The 10056-nt window shown below is 41.6% G+C and overlaps 1 protein-coding gene across 10 annotated transcripts in view; it reads left to right on the top strand.

The window, feature by feature from the left end:
- The window catches only part of NHSL1 (NHS like 1), a 258713-nt gene that overhangs the window by 185764 nt on the left and 62893 nt on the right, over nt 1–10056 (top strand). The window lies entirely within an intron of this gene.

Below are 10056 nucleotides of genomic sequence, written 5' to 3'. Positions count from 1 at the left end.
TGAGCAAAGAAATTAGAGGCTTTTTCACATCAAAGTGCATCCTAAAACAAAATTATTGAGGTTTTATTGATTAAGTTTTCCTAAGGGTGGAAACTTCATTCACGTTTGCACCATTGATTTTTTTTTTTTTTTTAAAACACTCTCATCGAACATTCTCCTTTTGCGGTCAAACCTCCCCCCTAAGTCTACTGGAGACTGCTGATTAACTACTCTTATCTGGCTTTTGTATGTGCTAGTGACCAAAATATTTATTGTTTAAAAACTGCCTACTTTAACAACGTGGCTCCTCTATTTGTGTTTATGTTCACTGCCATAACTAGTGTCTAATTCGTTGCCCTGGGTAATTTAAGTATAAGAGCAAATTGCCAGTCCTGTTAGTCACATTAGCGAGTGAGAGCAGAATTTAGACCACTGTATATGGCTTTAAAATACATCCATTGGAACCTGAAGTGAAACATGCTACAGTTTTAAAACTGTATTAAAAGGAGCCAACGTTTACTCCTTTCTTTGTTAACGACTGATAATTCTTTGCCTTTTTTTCAAACTTGTTTATTAACAAAGGATTTATCTTTTAAAAATAACTGAATTGCACAATACAGTTTATTGTGAACTCTGTATCTTGGCTGAAAACACGCCAAAATATTTGTCACTATATTACTTTAGAGTCTTTGCAGAATTTTTTGTGTACATGTTTGTGTGGTATATAGCTCCTCTCTAATTAAGATGTGGCAGGCTTGAAATCATAGTGTATATTATATTGACATGTGTGGGCATCTTAAGGCTCTTTGCCTATGTCGAAATTACCCCACACATTATGAAATGTTGACTTGACTTTTAGAGATGCTGAGTATCTGCAGCTTCAGTTCATGTGGTAGTTGAGTTCCTCACCCCTTGTAAAAGGTCATTGGGCTGTTAATTTTCAAGGGTTTTTTAGTGTCTTTATGTCATATATATTGTATATAATGTACCTATCAACTTGATACTGAAATGACAAAGATGCTATGGCCATATAGGTTGCGAGGTTTTCAATTATAAGTAGTAAATCTAGTGGCATGAACGTTTTTAAAGACAGACTGAGTTCTGGATTGCTTTAAATTTTCACTCGTGCAATGCCTTTTATATACCTGGCACAGTACTTCCATTGAAGTCATTAGAGGTCCCATGAGGAGAAGGCTTGCTGGGTTGGCCCCATGTTAGTCAATAGCACATTTTTGTAAAAATGTTTTATAACCAACTTCAGCCCTGCCTGTGTCCACCGTAGCCAGGTAAGACAACATTTAAAGGGGAGACTTGTTTTAGAGGTGTGAGCTCAGCACTAAATAGAATCAGCAGTTCATTACAGTCCTAGCTCTGTAATTGATCTGCCCAAAACCATATCGCAGGTTATTAACCTCTTTCTTCCCTTTCCCATCTGTGAAAAGGGCCTTCTTAGCCACTTTGTGAGGATGTTTCGAGGATTCATTAGTTAAGGTTTTCAGGTTGTTTTGAAGAGATCAAGCACTATATAAATGCTGCGTTGTTTGTTGTTGTTGACTCTGTTCTTGCTAAGGCACTTTCAGCACTGGTATTCCAAAAGGGCATTTTGTACATTCACGAAGTCTAAATGTCATGAGCTAGTTGAGCATCAGCTATAATTCTTCTCTGACTGATGGTTCCTATGGCTATTCACTGTGGGTGTGCATGCATGTGCTCCATGCCCCCCGGGACCAGAAATTCTCCAGTAACTGTGTCCCTTGCTCTGCATCTGTGCACTATGCCTTCTTGTGCTGCAAGCTAAGGGTGTACGTGGCAGTTCAGACCAACTGCCTCTTCAGTTCCCGCTTGCAGTGTGGGAAGGAACCCTGTGTTGGTAGCTTCTAGCTTCTTTGGCTCAACTTTCCTGTAAAAAGATTGTAAATAGTTTTTAATAGTTTTGTTAGTTAGCGTATAGTTGTAGTTTACTAATGGGGATAAGGGTGTCTGTCCCACTTCTAACCTCCTGCATAGTTAACCTTCCTTTTTAAGGGTGTCATTCCTACCTACCTGTATTCCCCATTTTATTTTTGTTAACCTTGTATATCAGGAATATGAAGTTCTGTCTTGCATGTTTTTGTTTGAGGACTAGAGAGCTGGAGTAAAACCTTTCTTGTTACTCAGCTAAAAGGATGTGAAAGTTTAATTCTTTCACAAAAGGGATTTTTCTTGGGGGCGGGACGGGCTGTGTGGCGGGGTGCAGGTCCATCCGTCAGGGGAAGGGGCACGCTAGCAGCACAGGGTCAGGTGGGCCACTGTCGTTTTGTAAACAGTGTCCTCGCACTGGGCTGGATGGAGCGGGGCCCCCCATGCCGTGCCCCTCGCTCTGGGGACCGACCTCCCTGTGCCATGCTCCACTGCCCCTATGGGGGCCCACAAATAGGTTTGGCACTGGGCTCACAAAAGGTTAATCCAGCGCTGGCATCCATATGATGATTTTTTTTTAAAAGTTCAATAAATTAACAGTGTACATTTATGGGACTAACCTTTCATTTTAAGGGCATCATAGGCACATTTTAGTTAAGAGGAATTGAAGCACACAAAGGTCTTGTTTAAATTTTGTTTTCCAATTTTTTTTTATGTTTGGTGGCATGAGATGAATACATCCATTGACCAGCAAAAGTCTTTTTCTGCAGATACTTGAGGATGGATGTTGGCTCAGTTTGCAGTGGCATCTTAAGTAAATTATGATTCCTCCTTGTACCTTCTCACAACACAAAGTCACGTGTTTATATGAAGTCAGTATATGATTTTGTTTGTCTGAGGGAGGCTGTACTTGTGTTAAAGCAATATTGCCAGTTCTTGCGATTTTTATCAAGTGTCTCACAATATTTGGTGTCTTTCTTAAAACCCTAATTGCTGGAATTAAGTTACTACCTGGGAATCTCATCTTTCATTTACATAAAATAAGCATCTAGCCTTCCTTACTGCAGAAAAATATCTTGAAACTGCGCATCCTAAAGGTCCCAACATCTAATGGCAAAGTGTTGGTTTTTTTTTTAAGGCTCATGTTGGTGGGGTTTGATCCATGATTTTTGGATCATGCGGTTGGCAGTACTGTAAATGTGTAGTAATGATGATATTTTGCATCTTTTTCATCTATACAGCATAAAACACTTTGCAAAAGTGGAGAGGTATTACTATCCCCATTATACAGAGGGTGTTTCTCTCAGAGCATAGGGAGTTCAATGACTTACCTGAAGGTGACACAGAATGTCAGTGGAAGAGATGAAAAAAGAACTCGGGTCTCCTGCCTCTCCACTCTATGAAAAATCCACTTGGTCCATATATAGATATAACTGTCAGGATGAGCAATGTAGGGAGGAGAGATGGAGGTACATTATCCAAATTATTTCTGTGACTTTTAAATACGTGAAAGTAGCAGGAAGTGTGTGTCCCTCAGGACACCTTTAGAGAGAATGCAGATTGGGATTAGTTTAAAATGGTTGCTGGATATTACTACAGATCGACAAATACATAGCTGCTGCCAAATGTGACTTGTGAAATGAATGAGGGGGCACTGTGGGAGAAAAGTTCAGAAATGAATTTTTTATGATTGACTTTGTTGGTCTCCAACTCATCCCCAAAATCTCCTACAATAGAAAAAATAAAACGAGAAGACCAATCCAAGTTTTCTATCTGATAGTTTATTTTCACAAGCATTGATTCTGAAAAACCAATAAACTTGAATTTATCTGACAAATCTGAAGGAGATCTAGATTTTGGAAAGACTAGTTTTTCTTCAACTGTCATCCTAGGTTCTGATCAATTCTATAAACCAAATCCCAGGCTCACAATCAACCACAGGGAAGATTTGAAATTTACAGTAAAGAATATTTTCCAATGTAATCTAAAAAGATATTTCTCAGGGGAACAAACAAACTTCTGTGAGCTAATATTCCCTTAACTAAGTTCAGGAATGAACAAAGAAAAATGGTTGCCCACCTAAATTTAAAACAAAACATTAAAAAGTTGCACAGTAGCTAAATGTTCTCTGTTCTCCTTCACAATCTTGCAATGTTTGACTGGAGATGTTCCTACCTGAAGAAACTGCTATATTTCTGATGTGCAGCTCTGCCTAAAAGCCTGTCTCTCTTTGGCAACTTGTTTATATGCGATAGCTGGAGAATATGAGGGAAGATTTTGAACTGTTGAAGAGGTGAATTAGCTTTCTTGTGTTGTGGCCTCAATAGGATAATCAGATCGACCAAAGTCTGTTTTTTATCTACCCTTGTGTTGCTTCTCCTTCTCATCTTCCTCCCCCAACCTCCTTTCCAGCATCTGCAGTCCCTAATCCCCTATGAGCATGAATAAATTAGGGAGCTGTTGTGATATCTTTTAAATCAATACCTGCTTGGTAATTGCCTATGCGGAGAGAGGCTTTGGGCATGGCTCCCCAGTGGGTTAAGTGGTGCATGGACCTCTCTTTTACAACTGCTTTTGGATAAAATACTTCTCCCTCCCCCCTCTTTCTCCTTCTCCTGATCCCAGATTTAATTATTATAATTTGTTAGTAGCTGGAGAAGTATCGTGCTTCATGAAGAGCGAGATTGTCTTGAAAGAAGCCATTGTGAGCAACTTGAGTTCAAGATAGGAGAGCAGCTGAATGTATTTCCACTTGGGAGTGCCTTTGTGGTGGGAACTACTAACTTTTGTTCTCAGGAAAAATACCCTGAGCTGGCCAGACACGATTGGCTCCAAGGGGGAAAGAACCCTTTCTAATTTATAAATTAGTTATCCCTAAAGGAAAACAGCCTTTTGGATCCACCTCAAGGTTAACAAATAGTTGATGGCATGAGGGAAGGTGACTGGAATTGGAATAAAACTGTACATATTACACTCTTTTCCATACCTGAGCTGCTTGGTATTCCTTAGTCTCTTACAAGAGCCTTTTTTAATTGAAAGAAGTATACTGTCTAAGGTCCCGATTCTGTGAAGTATGGAGCATCCCTTTGAAATCAATGGAAGTGGAAAACACCCTGAATCTTGGAGGAGGCGCTCAGCACTTTGCAGGATTGTGCCCACTTTCCTGTTTCTGTCACTGGAGATACAGGGCACATGTGCTCAGACTGTATATGGTGGGTGACATTCTGATTTAGCCCGGTTTCCTTCTGTCAGCAACAGCTGCTTAAAGGGATTGATGGGGAGATGACTCAGAGAGCAGTTCTACGTAGTATACGTAACCTGCGTCTATGGTCATACTATATATACCCTCCTTCCTCAGATATGTGTGGAAACCACTTCATATTGCATGGACAGAAGAGTTGCAGAAGAGTAGCACTGATATATTTTATTTTTTGGTGACTGGCATGTCTCTTAAGAGCAAAAACATGTAATTTGATGTTGGAAATACATATCTCTCCTCCATTATTTCACTTATTAAATGTAAAATGGAGATACACTGGAATGGTTTTCACAGTGCAGTTCCCTGTTCAACCAGGCATTTGTATCTTTTAAAACTATCCTTTTAAAAGGTTTCCAGAGCATCTGTGACTGTTGTTTCTTTTTGCAGAACAATATGGTGGCTAACTCTTACACTTTTAACATTTATGTTTTGAGCCTATGGCAAGTACATCAGCGAGTAACTTGGCACATCTCTCATTACATGGATTTCATGGTGTGTGTAGTTTGGGGCGTGGACTCAACCTTGCCTGCACGGAAATAAATGGTGAAAACTATTAACGTGAGTGGGAGCAGGACTAGATTCTTTAGTTGCTGAGTATTTTCTGAGTTTTGCATAATACAGTCGTGAAGTATGATAAGCAGGAATAGTAGAGGACACAATACATTCAACGCTTCTTGAAAACATTCTCATCACGCAAAATTGCTGTAGTGCCTTTGGCAGATATGTTGTAAACCTGTTTATAAACATTCCAGATTTCTCTAGTTTTGATGCCTGGTTCTTAAAGCCTCAGATTTTCACAAGACTGGTAGCAGTGGAGCAGGTTAGATAATAAAAGAAGCTATCTCAGTGGTCTGCCTTAAATATTTCTGAGGAAACCAAATATTTCCAGATAGTTTCACAGGCACAGACCTCTTATATGGCTGTCATTGTCAGGAGGTGACTGTTCCAGATGGTTGTCATGGAACAGGTCAGTTGGAAACCTAATTCTAAAGAGGGGGATGGGTGCAGTGTTTCAATCCCTCCATATACAACTGATCGTTCGTTTACCACACTTCTGTATTTCAAAGGTTTAAAACATGTGCACGTCCTTTATCATAAACTAGAGTGCCACTGTTGCAGTGTTATTGGCAGACTTTAAAACAAAACAAAATAATCTATGTTGACAGTAGCCAAAAAAGAGCACTGTTCAACTTGCCTGAAATTGAATATGCAAAGAGACTTCTATATGGTGAAAAAGCAGAGAAGCAGAAGTTTGCCAGCGATTCTGCACACTGCTCTCAAGGTTTTGAATAGGCATTTGTGACACCAGATGATGTGCATTTTTTTTAAATACTCCTCTTTTCTTGCTGCTCTGAACCTTTCTGCCCCCAAGTAAATAAGCTGTGTTGTTTAATTCTGAAGGACCAGAGGAGCAGCTTGGATTAATGGTCTCATCAAATAAAATATCCCTTACCATTTCATCATATTACTTTCTGATAAACATTATTTCCCTTTGAGTTTTGGTTTCATTTTATCAAATATTTTGAACTTGCCAAACACCTGTGTATATCTAGAGTAGCTACTTATATGGCCAACGTGATCCTAGTATCTGCGCACCTGATAACCTTTAACGGATTTATCCTCGCAACTTGGATGTGGTGAGGAAGGTGGAGAACACTAAGACAGACAGATGGGACAAGCCCCTGAAGGATGTCACCATTGCTGACTGTGGCACCATCGAGGTGGAGAAACCATTTGCCATTGCCAAAGAGGAAACCATCCTGCCCCAGATCCAGGGCAGGACCATGCAGCCAGGGCTGGCCTGTGAAGGGCTGCGGGCTGTGATGCTCCACAGGGCCCCTTGGCTCTAGCTACCGTCTGGGTGAGCAGTAGCTGTACCCTGCCACCGACCTCCTGCCCAGCCTCTCCTCCTGTTCTCTGTGACCCAACACATTCCACCTGGCCAGCAGAGGGGGTGTGGGTCCATCACTTTTGTAAGAAGCACATGCACCAATAAATGTGATCAGTGTGTTGTTTATAAAACAAAAAACAAAACAAAAAACTTCCCTGTGAGGTAGGGAAGTGCTGTTATCCCATTTACAGATGGGGAAATAAGATACAGAGAGACTAAATGACTTGCCCAAGGTTACACAGGAAGTCTGTGACGGAACAGGGAATTGAACCTGTCTCTCCCAAGTCCAGGCTCGCATCCTAACTGTGGGTCAACCCGCTGTGATATTTAGATTGTGACATGAACCCTGCTAGTGCTGGTGCTGTTCTTGTCCTACTATAACCCATTCTTAAAATAGAAAAAAATGTAAATTAATTTTAGGGCTGGTGTTGTGACTGCTAGATTGACAGCACTGGAGGATGAAGTCCTTTAATTATTGGGGTGCTGATAACCGTACAAACTTCCCCAAACTGTCTCACCTTTATGGTCCTACCTCTGACCTTGAGGAAACACATTTGGAGGATACTTTAGTCTCCATGCCCGTTCAGTCTTGAGATAACTCTCAGGGTGCCAGTGTGGTGGTGGTGGCGGCTTTGTGATTTGGAACCTGTCCACTAGGGATACTCAGACTGAGGCTCGGCAGCCACAAGTGGCTCTTCAATGTGTCTCCTGCGTCTCTTTGCAGCACATGATATTGAAATACTGTGTGATTTAATTATTAACCAGTCTAAGTTATTAACCAATCAGGATTCTTTTACCATGTTATTAACCAATTGTAGTAGATAAAATTTTAGTATTTGTTCAGTCATTTTGCTGTGAGAATACATACAAAATATATCTCCTGTCATACTGTCAAATATGAATATATGGTACTATGGTAAATGAAACAATGAATTCACTCTACTGTGGCTCTTTTGGGTAATGTTGATGACTAATTTGGTTCCTGAACCACTGCGGTCTGAGTATCACTAGTCTAGACTGATACAATATACTAAGTTCACAGAAGCCACTAAGTATCCATCTGGGGAAGAAGCATGTTTATATGACGGATTGCAGTGGTTGACTGTGTTGTAATTTTGGAGGTCAAGATTTGTGGGAAAGGTCCAGAATCTTACTTCCAAGGATGACTGGAGACTGGGAATGTCACAGAGGTTACTTTGTGTAAGTGAGGTTGAGACATAGACCTTCTGTCACGCCGGAGCCTTCCCGGTCAGAGGTAGTTATGAGAGGAACCTTATGCTTATTGGAGACATATGGCAGCTCGAATGAAGGAATTCAAAATTTTCCAAGGATTCTCCCTCATCCCCCCACCCAGCCCCCAAATCCATATTTGGATGCTTAAGCTTGGGTGTTAGAGTTTCATTACAAACATGAATGGGGTGGGGCAGTTATAGCTTTTCCCCCTCTGCTTTATAGTTGCATTTACTATTAATGAAATGTGCTGGATTTGGAAACTGAAATCCTTTATCTATAGGACAGGAACAGCATAGGCAGTGACAATATAAGCTTCATGACACTGTCCCGCTGCTGATGTGCTTTTGGAGAGTCTGGGGTGGTGGTATGGTGTTGAATCTCCAGGCTTATTCAGTCCTTAATGTCTCTGCAGAGACTGCCAACAAGGGTGCCACTGATAATGGTGGTTATTTCCAGGGATGTGGATACTTGTTCTTGAGGAACAGGACTGAGACCATGGACTCATTTTCCTTCCGTCATCAGATAATAAATAAGATAATTCATATGTTACGTAGTTAATCTAGTTTTGGTCCAGTACCTAGGCCAGGGTCTACACTTCAGACTTCTGCCAGCTTAACTCTATTGGTCAGGGGAGTAGCAAGCTATATCGATTCCTGACGGATATAGCTGTGCTAGCAGAAGTCACTTGTGTAGATAGAGCTATACAGGCAAAGCCAAGCTTTTACTAGCATAATTTGTTTCTCTCGCTTACCTCTCTCCCTCCTTTTACTCTCAACTACCCCTCCAGAAGCATATGTTTACCAGCAAATCAGTGTACCCTTGCTTGAAATCACAGAAAGTTTGCTCAGCCCCTTCATCCTTCCATGGCAGGTAAAATAAGTACCATGCAGTTTATCAGTACCTTGACAACCAAGGACCGGGCACTTGTAAGCCCACCTGTTTCGTATGTGCTGTATGTTGGTTGTCTGTCCAGCTCTTGCCTTCACCCCTTAGGTGGCTGCATTTCTAGTGGTGGTTATTCATGTAGGGCTAGAATGTGGCTGGCCCTGCACAGGTGAGCAAGGGTGGAGGGCACCTTGCATGTACACAAGAGGAAGCCTCAGTCCATGTCCTTGCGCGTCTGGCAAACAAAGGGATATTGGGGAGCCACAGTATCGCTGGTAGTGCTACGTTCCCCAGAGAGAGGCTGAAAAAGTTCAAGGCCACATCTGGCCCTTTTTTGTATCAGCTGTGGGGTGGAAGCCAGCCTGGGGGAAAAGCATGCAGCATCCTTTCAAGCACTGAAGCACTTGCCACTCCAGTGTGTTCTCTTCCAGGATGTTCTGACTGCCTCAGTGGTGAGCCAGACAGAGTGCCTCTGGGACCTGCTCCCAGTGGTGGCTGTGATATTAAACACACTTGTTTGTAAAGCACTATGGGGCCCTTTCAGCTGAGAGGCAATGTATGAATTCAAAATGTTATCGCTTCCATTCTGCACAGTTGTGATTCTGAGATAAACCAGCGGGGCTGGGAATTGGATGCTTCTCAAGAACACCTGCTTCTGTATGCTGCACTGCAAAGGCTAGAACTTGCGGCAGCTTTTGGGGCAGACTGAGACCCCTTCTGCTGCTATTTCTTTCCCCCCAAAGAAGAACCCTTTCATTGTTAACCCAAGGCAGTTGCGGAGCCTTGCTTTGTAAAGGAGGACTTGCTTCTTGAATCTTGGCATTGTGTGAGGGGCATGCCCTGCTGAGCGGATTGATGGGGCACTTACCATTTGCTCTTTAACTTCAGTAAAATAGTAATTCACTTCTAA

The sequence above is a fragment of the Caretta caretta genome, chromosome 3 (genome assembly GCF_965140235.1).
Source record: "Caretta caretta isolate rCarCar2 chromosome 3, rCarCar1.hap1, whole genome shotgun sequence".
NCBI lineage: Eukaryota > Metazoa > Chordata > Testudines > Cheloniidae > Caretta > Caretta caretta.
The sequence above is the reverse complement of the archived record's forward strand: the minus strand, read 5'-3'. Positions and strand labels throughout refer to the sequence as shown.